The 17,784-nt window shown below is 37.1% G+C and overlaps 1 protein-coding gene and 1 long non-coding RNA gene across 8 annotated transcripts in view; one reads left to right on the top strand and one right to left on the bottom strand.

Moving 5' to 3' along the window:
* The window catches only part of NCK1 (NCK adaptor protein 1), a 67,150-nt gene extending 58,132 nt beyond the window's left edge, over window positions 1–9,018 (bottom strand). For 3 of the 7 annotated variants that reach the window (XM_074301611.1, XM_074301609.1, XM_074301610.1), the window contains exon 1: window positions 8,757–9,007. The gene's annotated coding sequence lies outside the window, so the exon portion shown is untranslated. Of the gene's footprint in view, window positions 1–6,248; window positions 6,901–8,420; window positions 8,698–8,756 lie in introns of those variants that run through there. The other 4 variants (XM_074301613.1, XM_074301614.1, XM_074301608.1 and 1 more) reach the window with 3 other exon arrangements.
* Window positions 9,019–9,115: 97 nt separating this feature from the next.
* LOC141561695 (uncharacterized) lies at window positions 9,116–17,101 on the top strand. Its single transcript, XR_012488125.1, has 3 exons — window positions 9,116–9,954; window positions 14,875–15,083; window positions 17,047–17,101. It is a non-coding gene; the product is annotated as an uncharacterized LOC141561695 (long non-coding RNA).
* Window positions 17,102–17,784: the final 683 nt, after the last annotated feature.

Raw genomic sequence — 17,784 nt, 5'->3', positions numbered from 1 at the left:
CATTGATCTGTTAACACAATCTCTCTAAGTCTCAGTTTTCTCATTTTTAAATGAAAGGTCTAGACTAGATGTCTTCCAAGATCCCTTCCAGTTCTAAAGCTCTGATTTGTCTAAGGACAGGGCTCATCCCATTCCCCTATAACTCACTAGACTAAATAATTGCTTAGAGCCTCTCTTCTGACAGTCTATGGAAGACACACATTCTATTTCCTCCTCCTAGACAGATGGTTCATTTTGGTCAAGTTTCAATTCTTTGAATGGCTATGATACAAATATAATACTTATAAATAAAAGTTATTAGTGTCTTAAGGTCTATAAACCACTTTCTTCACAACAACAAATCTGTTAAGTAAATCTTGAAAGTATTAGCACATCCATTTTACAGAAAAAGGAAGCTCAGGGAAGTTAACAAGTAGGTAGTACAGTACACAGAACACTGCTCCTTAAGTCAAGAAGATCTGAGTTCAAATCCAGCCTCAGAAACTTATGATTTCTCCTTAAGCAAGTCACTTAACTTTTTGTCTCCATTTCCTTAGAGGAATCAAGAGAGAGAATAACACGTACTTCCCAGGATTGTTGTGTTTACAAATTAGATAATTTATAAAAAGCACTTAGTATATTGTTTGGCTCATAGCAGGTATCATATAAATGTTATCTATTATTATTTTTTAAGTTACTTGCTCAAGGTCACATAGTAAGAATAAAGAGGTGGGATTGAAATCCTGGTTGCCTGATACAGCATTGGGCCTGATGTCAAGAAGAATTGAGCTCAAATCTAGCCTCAGACATTTAGTAGATGGGTGATTTAAGCAAGTCACTTAACTTCCTGTTTGCCTCAGTTTCTTCAACTCTAAAATTGGAATAATAATATCTACCCCAAAGAGCTATAGTGAGGATCAAATAAGATAATATTTGTAATGTGCCAGGCACACAGCAGGTGCTATATAATTGCTTATTTTCTCCTTTTCCTCATTGTATTATTTGTACCTAAAAAAGGGAGGATGACTAGATAATCTCTAATGTCCCTTCTATCACTGACATGGAAATATACTACAAACTTAAGCTCACTAAACCTTAGCTATCTTATTTGTAAAATGAGGAGTCCTGGACTAGATGGCTCCTGAGGTCTCTTCTAGAGCTTCTTAATTTTATCACATGTACCACAGAGGAAGTCATGCAGTATATAGTAGAGGCATCACTGGGCCTCTGAGTGTCAGGTTATCCAACTATGAAAATAAGACTTAACTTCCATACTTCTGTGAAATTGTTGTTTCTAAAGGAGGAAAAAATTATTCTGGACAGAGATTTAAATAAGTATTCATGAAATAATATTTAAAACTGATTGTATGAACTCAGTTCTACATTTGGCACAAATCTTGGAGAAAAAAGAATGACAATGAATGCTACCAATGATCACAAAATCACTCAATTCTATCAAAATAGCAGGATAATAGGTAACTGTTTAGTTATGTTCACTAGCCCTGTATATAGTAGTAATCTGGATTGAAGAAATGAGAAGACACATAAACACAACAGAGATAGCAACTGAAAATGCAAGATTAAATAAGCAAAAAGATGAGGATATGTACTGTGACAGAGCAGGGGATATCCAGAAACCTGTTTTATATTTAGTCTATTCCTTTATTTACACGTTTTATGAACCAGACCTACAACTATATTATAAAGCAGCAGTCATCAAAACCATTTAGTATTAAGAAACAGAGTGGTGGATCAATGGAACAATTTAGGTTCACAAGACATAGTAGTGAATGACTATAGTAATCTAATGTTTGATAAAACCCAAAGACTCCACTTTCTAGGATAAGAACTCACTATGTGATAAAAATTGCTGGAAAAATTGGAAAATAGTGTGGCAGATAAATAGCCATTGGCCCACATGTAACACTCTATACCAAGATAAAGTCGAAATGGGTTCATGATTTAGACATAAAGAGTGACACAATAAGCAAATTAGAAGTAAGAGATGATAGTCTGCTTCTCAGATCGGTGAGAAAGGAAGAAAATTATGATCAAAGAAGAACGAGAGAACATTATATAAAATATAAAATGGGTAATTTTGATTATATTAAATTTTAAAAGTTTTGTACAAACAAAATCAACATAACCAAGACTAGGAAAAAAGTTTTTACATTCAAGGATTCTGATAAAAGTCTCATTTCTAAAATATATAGAAAACTGACTCAAATGTATAAGCATATAAGCCATCTCCAATTGATAAATGGTCAAAGGATATGAACAATTTTCAGATGAAGAAATTAAAACCATGTCTAATCATATGAAAAAAAATGTTCTAAATCACTAGTGATTAGAGAAATGCAAATTAAAACAATTCTGAGGTATCACTTCAGACCTCTCAGATTGGCTAATATGACAGGAAAAGATAATGATGAATGTTGGAGGAGATGTGGGAAAACTGAACACTAAAACTGAACACCATTGCTGGTGGAGTTGTGTATTGATCCAACTGTTCTGGAGAGCAATTTGGAAAAGGACTATCAAACTATGCATACCCTTTAACCTAGCAGTGTCTCTACTGGATCTGTATCCTAAAGTGATCATAAAAAAGGAAAAGGACCCATGGGTACAAAAAATGTTTGTAGTAGCCCCTTTTCTGGTGGCAAAGTAACTGGAAACAGTGGATGTCTATCAGTTGGGGAATGGCTAAATAAGTTATGCTATATTAATGTTATGAAATATTATTGTTCTATAAGAAATGATCAACAGGATGATTTCAAAGAGGCCTGGAGAGACTTACATGAACTGATGCCAAGTGAAGTGAGTGGAACCAAGAGAACATTTGTACACAGGAACAAGATTATGTGATGATCAACTCTGATGGATGTGGCTTTTTTCAACAATAAGGTGACTGAGCAATTCCAATAGATTTGCGAAAGAGCCATCTGCATCCAGAAAGGAGACTGTGGGCACTGAATGTGGATCACAACATGGTATTTTCACTTTTTTAATCTTTCAAATTTTTTTTTCCTTTTTGATCTGATTTTTCTTGTATAGCATGATAAATATGGAAATATGTATAGAAGAACTGCACATGTTCAAAATATATTGGATTGCTTGCTGTCAGGGGAGGGAAGTGCGGAGAAGGGAGAGAGAAAAATTTGGAACGGGTTTTGCAAGGGTGAATGTTGAAAACTATCTTTGAATGTTTTTTGAAAATAAAAAGCTATGCTTAAAAAAATAATAATAAAGGAACCCCAGAATCCATTTATTCCAAACCATACCTGAAAATCCCCTCATACAGTTAATGATTTTTTTTTTGAAGGCTCCAAATGCACAAAATATTTATAGCAGCATGCTTTGTAGGAGCAAAGAAATGAAAACAACGACGCTCATCAGTTGGAAGAATGAATGATTAATAAACTGTGATACATGAATTTAATAGAATATGATTGATCAGTATAAGAAATAATACAGAGAAGCATGGTTAGACTATAATAATATGAACTGATGCAAAACTAAGTAATTAAAACCAGAAAAACAACATATACAACTACAATAAATGATTCAATTAGAAAGAACAACAAACATTGGAAATATTGTGGTACAATGAAAAGATTATTTAATTTAAAATCAAAAGACTCTTGGTTGAAACAACTCACTACCTGACTGTGGACAAGCCTTTTAACCTCTTTGGGCCTCGGTTTTGTCATGTAAAATGACAAATTGAATTAAATCCCTTCCTCGTTCTTCGTATGTGATTTTAGGAATACTGTAAAATTAAAATGATCAGGCTGCGCTCCAAAGAGACATGAAGTGATACCTCTTTTCCTTACTTCTATATAATATCTGACATTTAGCTGGATTGTTGAACTGCTTATACTACCTTCTTTCTTTATAAAAAGGGTGGCTGTTTGGGAGAAAGAGTGTTCAGTGACATATTGAGATATAGTGACATTAAAAAATATACCAAGAAATATTACTGCTCTGTAAGAAATGATCAGCAGGAGGAATACAGAGAGGCTTGGAGAGACTTAAATCAACTGTTGCTGAGTGAAATGAGCAGAACCAGAAGATCACTATACACTTCAACAACAATACTGTATGAGGATGTATTCTGAAGGAAGTGGAAATCTTCAACATAAAGAAGATCCAACTCACTTCCAGTTGATCAATGATGGACAGAAATAACTATACCCAGAGAAGGAACACTGGGAAGCGAATGTAAATTGTTAGCACTACTGTCTATCTACCCAGGTTACTTATACCTTCGGAATCTAATACTTAATGTGCAACAAGAAAATGGTATTTACACACATATATTGTATCTATGTTATATTGTAACACATGTAAAATGTATGGGATTACCTGCCATGGGGGGGGGGGGAGGGAGTGGAAGGAGGGAGGGGATAATTTGGAAAAATGAATAAAAAAAAAATAAAAATAAAATCTCTACTTTGTTCAAATAGTAGCCCAAACAACTCAAAAAAAATATACCAAGAAAAGTATATTTAAAAAATAATCCTCTCTACAACAAAGCCAACAAGTGTTCATTTAGTATTTGCTTTTAAAATCTCTAGTGAAGGGAAGCACAGTGTCTTATCTCCTGAGACAAACCACTTCATTTTTGTAATCCTAATGGGAAAAATTTCCATCGCATCTAGAAGAAATCTACTTCTGTGCAACCCTTGCCCTCCATTACTCCAACTCTGAACAAGCCAAACAAGCCAAATTCCTCTTCTTTACAATGATATTTCTCCATGCTAAAGCATCCCTAGTTCCTTCAAGTTCTACTTTCACTCTCACTACACTAGCTGCTGTGCTCTAGATATAGTTCAATTTATGAATGTTCTCCTAAATGTGAAAGCCTTAACTGAACATTATAATCCAGCAGTGATCTGACCAGAACAAAATACCTAGAGACTACAATTTTCTTTATAAATATCATGTTTCTCAATGCACTCTAAGACTGAATTACATTGGGGGTGGGGGAGCAGCTATAACATACTTAAGCTATAATGGGTTTTCAATACTCTAAAATCTCCAAATCTTTTTCAGATGATCTTTTCCCTAGAGGTGGAACCTCCAACTAGAAAGTAATCTTGTGTGCAAGGATCATCTCACTTTCATATTTGTATTCCCTGGTTCTAAACCAGTTCTGATAAGTAGTAGTAATTAAAGAAATGCTTATTGGCTTTTTTCCTTCAAAAACAGACAATTCAATCACAGTATTCCAGCCTTAGCCCAGGGTTTTGTATATAACAGATGCTTAACTAATGTTGATTGAATTACCAAATTCTGATATAGGGTTATGGAAAGAAAGGCTGTTGACAGCGCTGTGAACTGATCCAGTCATTCTAAAAAGCAGCTTGGAACAAATTATCCTTATTTTTTTAAGCAAGAAAACTCACTATACCCCAAGGAAACCTCCAACACATCAAAATGTAATACGAGTACTTTTTGTAGTATCAAAGAATTGAAAACAAAGTAGATGCCTACTAGTGGGAGAATGGCTAAGCAAACAGTGCACAAATGTATGAAATATTACCGTGCTGAAAGAAAAGATACATATAAGGCATACAGGCTAGCATAGGAATTCATATGAACTGATGCAAAATGAAGAGAAGGGGGCACATAATAACTACAACAGCATATGGTAGCTTTAACAGCCCAAAAGAAAGAAAAATTCAAACTGATTATCTGTAATTGTGATGTAAAGTCAGAAAAGAGATAAACGAATCTCTCTTCTTTCTTTTGAAGACTAGGGGTTTATGGGATATATAATGTCAACCTGAATGATGTATTTATAGATAAAATAAAATTTTAATTGTTTTCCTTTCCTTTTTTACTGTTAATAAGTTATGGCTTTCTGAAGGAAGAAAATAAAGTGATGTAAAAACAAGGCATCTTCTCTCTCTGTATATACACACACACTTAAAAAAAAAAAGAAAGAAAAAGAAAAAGAAAAATTCGCTTGTCCCAAACACTTGGCCTGAGAAATACTATTAATAAAGTTATTACCATGTGCCTGACACTAAGTATGTGCTATATAAATGCTAATTCTTTCTTCCCTTTCCCATCACCTCCAAGGTCACCATCCCACCCAGGGGCAGAAAATAGGAAGTGGGCCAGCTCAGAAGCAGGAGAAAGTCTTAAATAAACAAACAAACAACAACAACAACAACAACAACAAATATTCAGATTTGGAAGTTAAATGCATTACAGAGAAATCGGAGGCAAATTGTGAGCTTTCACAAACTAAAGAAGATTACCTTCCAGCAGAGGTGATTTCTTTTTAATTCAGACAGCAGAAAGGCAGCAGAAAGATAAAACAGAATATATCCTAAGGCACTTTCCAAATCCCAAAAATCCAAGAAAGTGCTTTAACAGGTATAAGCAATTCATACAGAGCTGCTAGACATGCAGATGGGTCATGTATCAAGTCAGCTGGCACCTTGGATAGAGTACAGGGCCTGGAATTAAGAAGACCTGAGTTCAAATTTTACTTCACACATTTATTAGTTTTGTGCCCCTGAGCCACTTAACCTTATTTGCCTCAGTTTCCTTATCTGCAAAATGGGTTGAAGAAGGAAATGGCATGGGATCAATCAGAGTTAGAACAGGGAAACAACAGAAATGACAAGGAACAAGATGAACTGCAACAACTTCCTATTAATAAACTAATCTCATATTGAGTACCTATTATATGCTAGGCATTACTTCCATATTTAATTGTGCTTATATATAAATATGTAAAATGAACATATACACAAATTTTCTTTCTGGATTACTATCCTTGGTTTGTAGTCTTGTTAAAGGTAGACAGTTTGGAAAAATTTATACATAAAACACTGTAGTAGTAAGTAATAGTAGTAATAGTAGTTGTACTACTAGTCTCAGTAGTAGTAAGTCACCAAAGTTTCATGATGTACTCTTTAGTAGCAATAATAAACAGTGAGGTTTACCAATTATAAAGAATTAAGATGTTTAAAAATGACGTAAACAATAAGTATTTAGCATAACGCCTGACACAAAATAGGCATTTTATAAATGTTTGTCGTTTGATCCATAGTAAATTTATCAGAAAATTAATTAAGAGTAAAACCATCTGAGAATTCTTGCATATATGATTATATTCCTAGCTTCTGCAAGGCCTTCTCATTTTAGGATTATAAAAGAAATGTAAAGCTGGATAGGACCTTAGTTTTTGTAATCCAATGCCCTCATTTTATGGATGAGAACACTTGGGTCCAAAATGTCAACAAAAAAAAAATTCCCAGAAGATAAGCAGATGGAGTTCAAATCTGAACCCAGTCCCTCCTGTTTAAAGCCTGTGCATGCACACTTTCCACAGCAATATGCAGTTTTCAACTTAGGACTACCTATCATCTAGAGTTACTTACCTAATGTCTAGGTATAGCTAGGAGTAAAAAGCCACATCACTTTTAAATTTCTCTTTTGAAAATCCTACTGTTTCTTGCAGAATTTGCTTTGGAAGAATTCTTAGCCCTAAATTATTTTCCCCCAATTCTTCTGAAATTTGGTCTACAACCAAGTTCTTGTAACTAAGCTTAACTTTTATACAAAGTTATACAAAAATCACAATTAGGTGCATCATGTGCATCAAGAGCATCCATCAAATGACACATTTCCATTCTACATTACCAAATAAAAGCACCCATCTCAAAAACAGTCACCAATGAAGTTTTGTGGCACCATTTCAGAGAAATATATACCTTCCACTAGTAACAAATTTGTTGGGGGTTCAGGATCCACCAAAAACTAAAAAGTGTGTGTGGGGGGTGCTCCAAGGCTTACATTTCCCAAATATGATCACGGCTCCTTTAGGTGCCTAAGTGTTCTCCCATAATAAAACTAGGGGGGTCCCCCTATCTTTATCTTTTCTTTCTTTTTCAGGATATATACCTCTGATTTTAATAGATATACAAGAATAGATAAAAAGAAAGAAAAACTGACACACAATCTTCCCATCATTCCTTTTTTAAATCCTGTAGCTGGTAATGCCTTCCCCTTTCAGATTACCTTCACAGATTTTTGTCTTTTGCAGGTATGTACCTAGATTTTTAAAAGATTGTTCTTCATTTAGGGACCGCGAATTTGATTGTTTTTAAAATAGGTTTATAACTGTATTTTAATATAATTGGTCTCCTCTACAAATCCTGGGTTTTGAGCATTTAGAACTACTGTACTGAGAAGAGATCCTAGGACCCAGACCCCGAAAAGGGTGAAGGACCCCCCCCCCGACCCAAAATATTGTCTTCCTGGTAGGAAAGGAAGCTCTGGGGAGGAGGGTGATGTTGGGGTGGGGGGCAAAGGTAGGGGGAATGAGGAGCTTGTTTTTGATTTTTGACTCTTTACATCCCAAGCGTTTATCACACTACCCGGCCCTTGGAAAATGCTTGTTGACTGACTGACTGACTGACCAGTCTCCAGCCACGGATGGCTCCAGACGGGCGGCGGCTTGGCCCCACAGGACTACGGAGGATATTAACCCGGAGGGAGGGACGGATGGATGGATAGACGGTTGGACAGGGCCGGGGGAGACTGGCCCAGGAGTAGTTGGCCAGGAGGGAGGGCCAGCAAGAAGACCAGATCGGGGGAGGGGGAAGGGAAAGGGGTTAGAGAATGGGAGGGGGCGGGGAACGGCCCTCAGCCGTCAGGCCGGGAGCCTGGCTGGTCCCCCCGCCCTGCCCTCCCCCCACCCCGGTCCAACTTCAGGGCAGCCGAGCTATCTGCCCACGAGCCGGCCCCGCACTTACCCCGAAGGGCCTCCACGGTCACCGCTCAACCAAGAAGCCGAAGGGGCCGAGGAAGCTTCTGTCGCTGCCACCGCCGCGGCGGAGATGAGAGAAGGGGGAATGGCCGTTACCGGGATGAGGCCTCGGCGCCGCCGCGTAGCTCTCGCCCAACAGGGAGGGGGAGGGGCAATCGGGAGAGAGGGAGGGAATGAGGGAGAGAAAAAGAACGCGCACGGGCGCGCACACGGTGCCAACCGGCCCCCGCCCGCGGCTGTCTCGCTCCGATCCGTTTGGTCAGTCCCACCTACTCCGCCCCAGATCGGTACCCCGCCCCCAGGAAACTCCCGCCTGGCCGCAGAAGATTGGTTCAAAGACGCTGACTCGAGAAGCGCTCCGAGAGCGGGAGGGGATTGGGCGGAGCTGACTGTCAATCAAAGTGGTCGGAGGCGTGCACGCGCGCGCTGGGAGGGAGCCGCCGGCATGGCTGGTGCCTGGGGCTTGCTGTAGCCAAATGTCACTCGCTCCGTGCCTTACCTTGCAGGTCGGGGTGACTATGGGAGAGAAAGCCGCTTCTTCACTGACCCCCGACTGGGTCTGATCCCTCTCGTCCCCAGTAATTGCACCTATCTGACCTTGGCGATTTAAACCAATCTCCCTCCCAGCTTGTGCCCAGTTTGGGGAGGTCGCCGCAGCCTCGTACCGGGGACAGAAAGTCCGCTGGAGCCCGGTGCAGGACCTCCCGGAGGGGGCCCGGATCGCCGAGCTTTATAATGCAAGGAGTAGGGCGCTAGACCTGGCAGGGCACGTACCCTCATGTTCACCACCTTCTGGACCAGAACTACCACAAAAGACGCGCAAACCAAAACAATAAGGCCTGTAGTCCGGAGAGATTTACTACTACATCCAACCCAAATAGCAACTTCTCTTTTTTTCTTACAAAAGAAAAGAAGAAAAAAAAGGGGGGGGGGGCGTGAGGGAAGAGAAGGACAAAGCCAAGATATTTACCTGACAAGTCTCTTGGTCATTGTCTCCTTTCGCTGTCTCACCTTTTGGCACCTGCTGAGTCTAGGGTTTTTCCACACCGACGCCCCCTGTTTTTCTTCTCCCACAATCCGGGCTCGGAGCCATGTCCCACCGCCTGGAGGACTTGCACTGCCCAAAGGGACGGGATCCAGGGATTTAGCGCCTGAAGGGCATCTTGTCCATTCACTCTAATTTTGTAAGTGAAGATATCTAGGCCTGGGGTGGGGGTGGGGGTGGGGGTTAAATCACTTACCCAGGTATTTGGATCTTAAATCTAGCCCAAAAGCGTTCATTAGGTCTTCCGCTGTGTGTGAAGCATGGGCTGAGGGCCGGAAATCGTCGGACTTCTCGTCTGACAACTGCCCAGGTTTAAACCTACATCTCTTGAAATCCTAAAGTTCCTCTACCCAACTCAGCGCTCCTAGAAGCATGAAAGAGAAGCGTAAGAGATGAATCCTAAAAGCAGGGTTTGCTGTTTCTTGATTTATTTCGTTCCGATTTCTTCAGGACCCTCACTAGAAAGAGCCAAGAAAAGCGAAGAAAAAGGTTAGGTAAAGAGTAAAGTATAGGTTACCTTCCCCTGGAAATGTGTGATACTAGAAGGTAATGGAATTATTGTGGAGTAAAGGTTTATCCAGAGTATTCTCTTCTTCACCGGGGAAGCTTAATTATCTTTTGTTGGTTCATATTCTCCTTAAGCCTATTCTGTATTCACACAGAGTGGGAATCTTCTTCCCCAGTCAAAAGTAGCGCCGTTTGGGCTAGGGGGTGAGGACTGTCCAGAGAGACAGTGGTTGGAATCAGAGCTTTTGGAGCCTGGCAATTCACCGTGCAGAATTGTAGGCAATGGGGCGTAAATCTTAGACCTTTCCTCAGAAGTCAGACAGTCTAACATTTAACAATCAGGAAAACTGAGGACCAGGGAGGTTAAGCTATTTCACCAAAGTGACAAAAGACAGAAATCATCTAAGCATTTACTATGTGCAAGTACTCTGTGTAAGTCCTGGGGACACAAAGAAAGAAAAAAACAATGCTCTCAAGAGGCATATATTCCATTATTATTATAAGAAACGAGCAGCAGATGATTTCAGAGAGACTTATATGAAGTGGTGCTAAGTGAAGTGAGTAGAACCAGGAGATCATTGTAAGTGGCAACAAGAAGATTATATGATCAATTTTTTTTAATTTTAAGTGATTATTATTATTATTATTTATTAATTTTATAAGTATAAAAATTTTTTGACAGTACATATGCATGAGTATTTTTTAATAACATTATTCCTTGTATTTATTTTTCCAAATTTTCCCCTCCCTCCCCTAGATGACAAGCAATTCCATACATATTAAATGTGTTACAGTATAACCTAGATACAATATATGTGTGTAAACCCAATTTTCTTGTTGCACGTTAAGAATTGGATTCCGAAGGTATAAGTAACCTGGGTAGATAGACAGTAGTTCTGACAGTTTACATTCACTTCCCAGTGTTCCTTCTCTGGGTGTAGTTGTTTCTGTCCATCATTGATCAACTGGAAGTGAGTTGGCTCTTCTTTATGTTGAAGATTTCCACTTCCATCAGAATACATCCTCATACAGTATTGTTGTTGAAGTGTACAGTGATCTCCTAGTTCTGCTCCTTTCACTCAGCATCAGTTGATGTAAGTCTCTCCAAGCCTCCTGTTTTCCTGTATTCCTCCTGTTGGTCATTTCTTACAGAGCAATAATATTCCATAACCTTCATATACCATAATTTACCCAACCATTCTCCAGTTTCTAGCCACTATGAAAAGAGCTGCCACAAACATTCTGGCACATACAGGTCCCTTTCCGCTCTTTAGTATTTCTTTGGGATATAAGCCCAGGAGTAGTACGGCTGGGTCAAAGAGTATGCACAGTTTGATAACTTTTTGAGCACAGTTCCATACTGCTCTCCAGAATGGCTGGATTCTTTCACAACTCCACCAACAATGTATCAGTGTCCCAGTTTTCCCACAGCCCCTCCAACATTCATCATTATTTGTTCCTGTCATCTTAGCCAATCTGACAGGTGTGTAGTGGTATCTCAGAGTTGTCTTAATTTGCATTTCTCTGATCAGTAGTGATTTGGAATTATATGACCAATTCTGAGGGATGTAACTCTTTTCAACATTGAGATGATGCAGGCCAGTTCCAATGGTCTTGTGATGGAGAGAGCCATTTGTATCCAGAGAGAGAACTGTGGGGACTGAATGCGGATCAAAACATAGCATTTGCACTTTTTTTTGGTTTGCTTGCATTATGTTTTCATTCTCATTTTTTTCCTTTTTGATCTGATTTTTCTTGTGCAGCATATTTGTGGAAATATGTTTAGAAGAATTGCACATGTTTAATCTATAATGAATTACTTGCCATCTAGGAAAGAGGGTAAGGGAAAGAGAAGAGAAAAAATTGGAACACAAGATTTTGCAAGCATGAATTATGCATGTGTTTTGAAAATCAAAAGCTTTAATAATAAAAAAAATTAAAATAAGATAAAAAGAAGCATATATTCTCAGAGGAGAGATGACAAAGTACCTACAAAATATGTATTGAGGGGCAGCTAGGTGGCACAGTAGATAGATCACCAGTCTTGAAGTCAGGAGGACCTGAGTTCGAATGTGTCCTCAAATATTTAACACTTCCTGGCTGTGTGACCCTGGACAAGTCACTTAACTCCAATTGCCTCAGCAAAAAAAAAAAAAAATATATATATATATATATATATATATATATATATATATATGTATATATATATATATATATATGTATGTGTATATATATATATATATATATATATATATATATATATATATATATATATATATATATAAAATTGTATGTATATGTACTAAATAGGTGAAAATTACCTGAAAAGAGAAAGCATCAGCAACTGGAGGAGTTGGGGTGGTGTAGAGATCAGAAAAGTCCTTCCATGAGTAAAATTTGAGCTGGATCTTGAAGGAAGTCAGAACTACACTTTAGAAAAATTACCCTAGCTAGAAAATGGGAAGTTACTTGAGACAGAAAGCTACTGCAATAGTCCAAGTGTAAAGTGTTATGGCCCTATACTGGGATGAAAGCTCTGTGAGAAAAAAGGGAACATATAAAGATAGAAGCAATAAGATTGACAGTTGCTTGGATTCAAGGAGTGAATGAAATCTGGGGGTTGAGAATGACAAGGTTATAGGATCACTGGGATGATAGTAGTAACCTCAACAGTAATAGGGAAATTTGGAAGGGAGCAAGAAACTTAATGAATTGTTTTGGTTGTGTTGCCCATGAGACATCCAATTTGAGATGTCAAAAGGCAACTAAAGATTGTAATAATTCAAAGGATATGAAAGCTGAATATATAAATCTGGGTGTTATCTGAGTAGAAATCATAATTGAATCCATAGAAGCTGATGTGATCACTGGGTGAAATATAGTATAGAGGAAAAAGGCAAGAAGGTTCAAGATAGAGCCTTGGAGGAGATTCATAGCACACCTTCAGCAAACCAACAAAGGAGACTCAGAAGGTTCATCATTTAGGAGGGAGGAGTGTCATGAAAATCCAGAGAAGAGATAGTGTTCAAATCTTATCAATGTTTTAGAGAGTTCAGAATCAGGATTGAGAAAAGGCTGTTAGGTATGGTGATTAAGACATCATTGGTGAGGGCATTTTCAGTTAAATGTTGAGAACTTGAAAGAGCTTAAAAGAGAGACATGAAGAAGAGGTACTAAATATAGATGACTTTCTCAAAGAATTTAGCCACAAATAGGAGAAGAGGCATGGGACCATATCTAACCTCAATGGTAGCTCAATTAAAGTATTTTAAGACCTGGAGCTATATGTATATGTTAGTAGGCAATAGGCCAAGAGCCAGTTTATAGAGAAAGTAAAAATAACTGACAGTGAATGTGGGAGTAATTTGCTATGTGAGAGGGGCACATATAGAGGGGTAAACCTTGGCAAGGAGAGGCAGAATTTGAACCCTGGTCCCCTAACTCCAAAGTCACTACTCTTTCCTTCTTACAGGCAGCCCAATCAGCTAGAAATGAGGACAGAGGACATTGCTATCCATAAGTAGCAGGAGCTAGGAGTTAGGAAGGTAGAAAAGGAAACCTCCTTATTGTCTCTGCCTTAATTACACAACATATTGACCTTTTTATTTAGAGGTGGGACCAATTAATAGTGGCTAGTAGCCAATTACAAGTCACTTAAAATTTTTAAAAAAGGAAGTAACTGGATGAATTTCAAAATACACAAAAATATTTATTTCATTACTGTTTGTGGTAGCAAAGAATGAAAAAAAAGTCATCAATTGAGTAATGGATAAACAAATTATAAAATATAAATATATTGGAATATTACTATCCCATAAGAAACAGAAACATGATGATTATAAAGAAGCATGGAAAGACAAACTTATGCGGAATAAAGTAAGCATAACCAAGAAAACAATAGAGGCCATAACCACAACAGTGTAAATGAAGAGAAAAACCACCACAAGATAATTGAAAATGAATGTTGCAAAATTACAAAGAACAAGGCCTCAAAAGAGAGACATAAGACATTTTCCCCAATTCCTATGAAGAAATAGGAAGTCCCCAAGTCCCCAGGGTGGAATCTGGCATATATCTTCAGACTTTTTCAATGTATTATTCAGTTTTACTGATTGTTTCTTCCTTTAAAAAAAAAAAATCCAGTGTTGTATAGAATCCTCTTCTAGAAGGATTTAGGAAGAGGTACTAGAAGAAATTTAAGGGCTGAAAAACAAGCTATCAATATAATTTAAGTATTTTAAAATATTTTTAAAAAGAGATGTGGAAGCAAGGGAAAGAAACTGAAGCAACTAAGTGGTCTAGGAAAACAATGAGTTGGTGAACTTTGTAAAACTAAGGCCCTTTGCCACTTTAGATTCTTAAAATGCTAAGATGAAATAGAAAGTAGCTTAGCAATAATAAATTTAAGCCATGTTTTATAATGTTACATTTTATTGGGTTTTGTACTGATGAATTCCTATTGTAAATTTATTAAATTTGAAAACATTGTAATGTTTATTTTATATGATATAAGTATATATTGCCATTTAAAAAATAAAATTCCTATGATTAGCAGGATGATTTCAGAAAGGCCTGGAAAGACTTATATGAACTGATGCAAAGGGAAATAAGCAGAACCAGGAGATCATGCAATAACATGATTGTACAGTGATCAATTCTGATGGATGTGACTCTCTTCAACAATGAATTGATTCTGGCCAGTTCCAATGGTCTTGTGATGAAGAACACCATCTTCCACCCAGAGAGAGGGAAGTGTGGGAAGTAAGTGTAAATCACAACATAGTATTTTCCCTTTTTTATTGCTGTTTGCTTGCATTTTGTTTTCTTTCTCATTTATCCTTATTGATATGATTTTTCTTGTGTCGCATGATAATTGTGGAAATGTGTATAGAAGAATTGCACATACTTATGTTAGATTACTTGCCATCTAGGGGAGAGGGTGGATGGAAGGGAAGAAAAAAAAATTGGAACACAAAATTGTGTAAGAGTGACTGGTGAAAATTATCCATGAATATTTTGAAAATAGAAGACTTTAATTTAAAATTTAAAAAAATTAAAACATTTTAAAAATAGATGTTCCCCTCTCCCCTTCTACCTCCTCTGTCTTTTACTGTCACACTTTTCTAAAGGCTGTCTGCTGTTTCTATTTCTTCATCATTTACTCATTTCACAATTTACCATGATAATGGAAAGAATAGTTAACTTAATTTAGAAGATATTTGCTTTTTATTTCCAGTTCTAACATGTTACCTCTATGATTGTAAGTTTAATTTCTCAGGGCCTCAGTTTCCCCATCTTTATAATAGAGATACTAATATTTCAACTATTTATCTTCATAGAATTGTCAGGAAGAAAGCTCTAACCAGATGTACTTATTATTACCTTATACTTATTATTACCTTCTGCCCTCACCATCTGCTCTGACTAATCTTTCTCTCAAAGGTCATCAATGATCTTCTAAATGTTTTATCTAATGATCTTTGATCAGTCCTCATGTCCAGTTTATCCTTCAATAGTGTTTGAAACTCTCCTCCTGGTGGTCTTTTTATCTTGTTTCTATAAGATTCAATGCCCCCTGCATTTGTCTACATATACTGGATCATAATTTTAATTATAACTTTTAATAAGTGGCTCCCAAAAAGAGGTTTCCAGGTCTGACTTCTTCTCTAAACTACATAACTATCTTATCACCTCAAGTTCAAGATTGCTTTGCATACAGTAGGCACGTGCTTAATAAATGTTGGTTGAATTGAATGAAAATAAATATCATTTCCCCAAAAAAATGCCACCCCAAATTCTTCCCTATTCTTTACCACAGCACCATCATTTTTTTCACTCATAAAGACATGGAATCTCTCCATCTAAGCATTTAAATCCTGTGTTTCTCAAACTCAAAATATAATAATTCAAAAAAATGAACTCATTCACATAGGTTTATATAAGATTTACAAAGTACTTTTCCTACCATAATCCTAGAGGTTAGTAATATATTTATTATCCCTTTCTATAGGTCAGGCTGTGAGACAGAAAGGCTAGTGGTAAGTGAAAAGACCAGAATTGGAATACATGGGTCTCTGGGTCTTCAGTTCTTTTTCCTTGAAGCTTTCTTTTCTTTTTCATACTTTATCACAGAAGCACAGGTCATAGATTTAGACATGGTAGGTTCCTTAGCGGTCTCATTTTTACGGGTGAGGGTACTTAGAGGAATCAAATGACTTTTTTGAGATCACAGAAGCACTAAATTTCAGAGCCAAAATCTGAACCTAGATCTTTTCCCTTTAAATTCAATATGTTTTATACAGTCCTAGATCTAGCATTACCTTGCTAGTCATCCTAACTACTTTGTAATCACAGAATTATAGGACTAGAAATAACCTATGAAATAATGTGCTCCAATCTCTTCATTTCACAAATGAAGAAGTTAAAGCTCAGAGAGGATGTGAATAACCAAATATCACAGCTAGTTAACAACAAATCAAGGACCAAAACTTGGGTCGTGGGACTGTCCCAAGTTTTTTGTTTTGTTTTGTTTTTTTTCATTATATGAAGCTATCACTAGTTTTTCTGTTTCATCTTCCATATTAATGCTTGCTTAATCTGGCTAAAAATGACTTTCATTATGTTAATATAATGCTAAAAAGAAAATTACTTAATGACTCCTCATTGTTTAAAGCAGTGCTCTCAAATCCAAACATTCTGCTTTTTAAAATTTATTTTAACACAGGAAGACCTGGATTTGGATTTCACTTCTTACACCAAACTGACTTTGTGACCCCAGGTAAGTCATTTAACCTCTTACTGCTTTTGGATGATTCTCTAAGACCATAAATTTCAGAAATAGTGCTAACTGGCTTTTTGAAGTTTTCCTTCTCCAGAGAATTCTTTCCAACCATGAAATAACAGGTATAATAAGCCCTATCACTAGCCTATAGATTAATAGCACTGAATATATTTGTACTATTATTATCTAGTCTTTTATTCACTAAATTTTTGTTAAGCAGAATTCATATTCTTCTTAATTATGGGATAAAAAAATAATAAAATATACCTTAAATAACAAAAGTATTAGTCTGTAATCCCTGGCCTGAAGAAAATACATATTTAAGCCATTCTGTATTCTGCCTTCTACCTACCTTTCCAAATTTATGTTTTCTGCATGATCAAAATGATCTAGCCAGATTGGTTTATTCTTTCTTAGACACACCTTTCACATCTCTATTTCTTCCTCTCATAACCAGTAATATATTTCCTTCTTTCTACTCATCTAGCCTCACCTCTTCATGAAGACTTTCTCAGTCTATTCTGTCCCACACTGACCACTCACATTCTAAATTCCAGTGGCACTAATTATTTGTACCATTTATGTGGCTCTTCATTCATGCTATTCATTTGATTTTGCAAAGAACTCTCATTAACATTGGGGATCACAATGAAACAATCACCGCAGATACTGCTACTGATA

The sequence above is a fragment of the Sminthopsis crassicaudata genome, chromosome 3 (genome assembly GCF_048593235.1).
Source record: "Sminthopsis crassicaudata isolate SCR6 chromosome 3, ASM4859323v1, whole genome shotgun sequence".
Classification (NCBI taxonomy): domain Eukaryota; kingdom Metazoa; phylum Chordata; class Mammalia; order Dasyuromorphia; family Dasyuridae; genus Sminthopsis; species Sminthopsis crassicaudata.
This window is presented reverse-complemented; position numbering and strand designations above follow the sequence as displayed.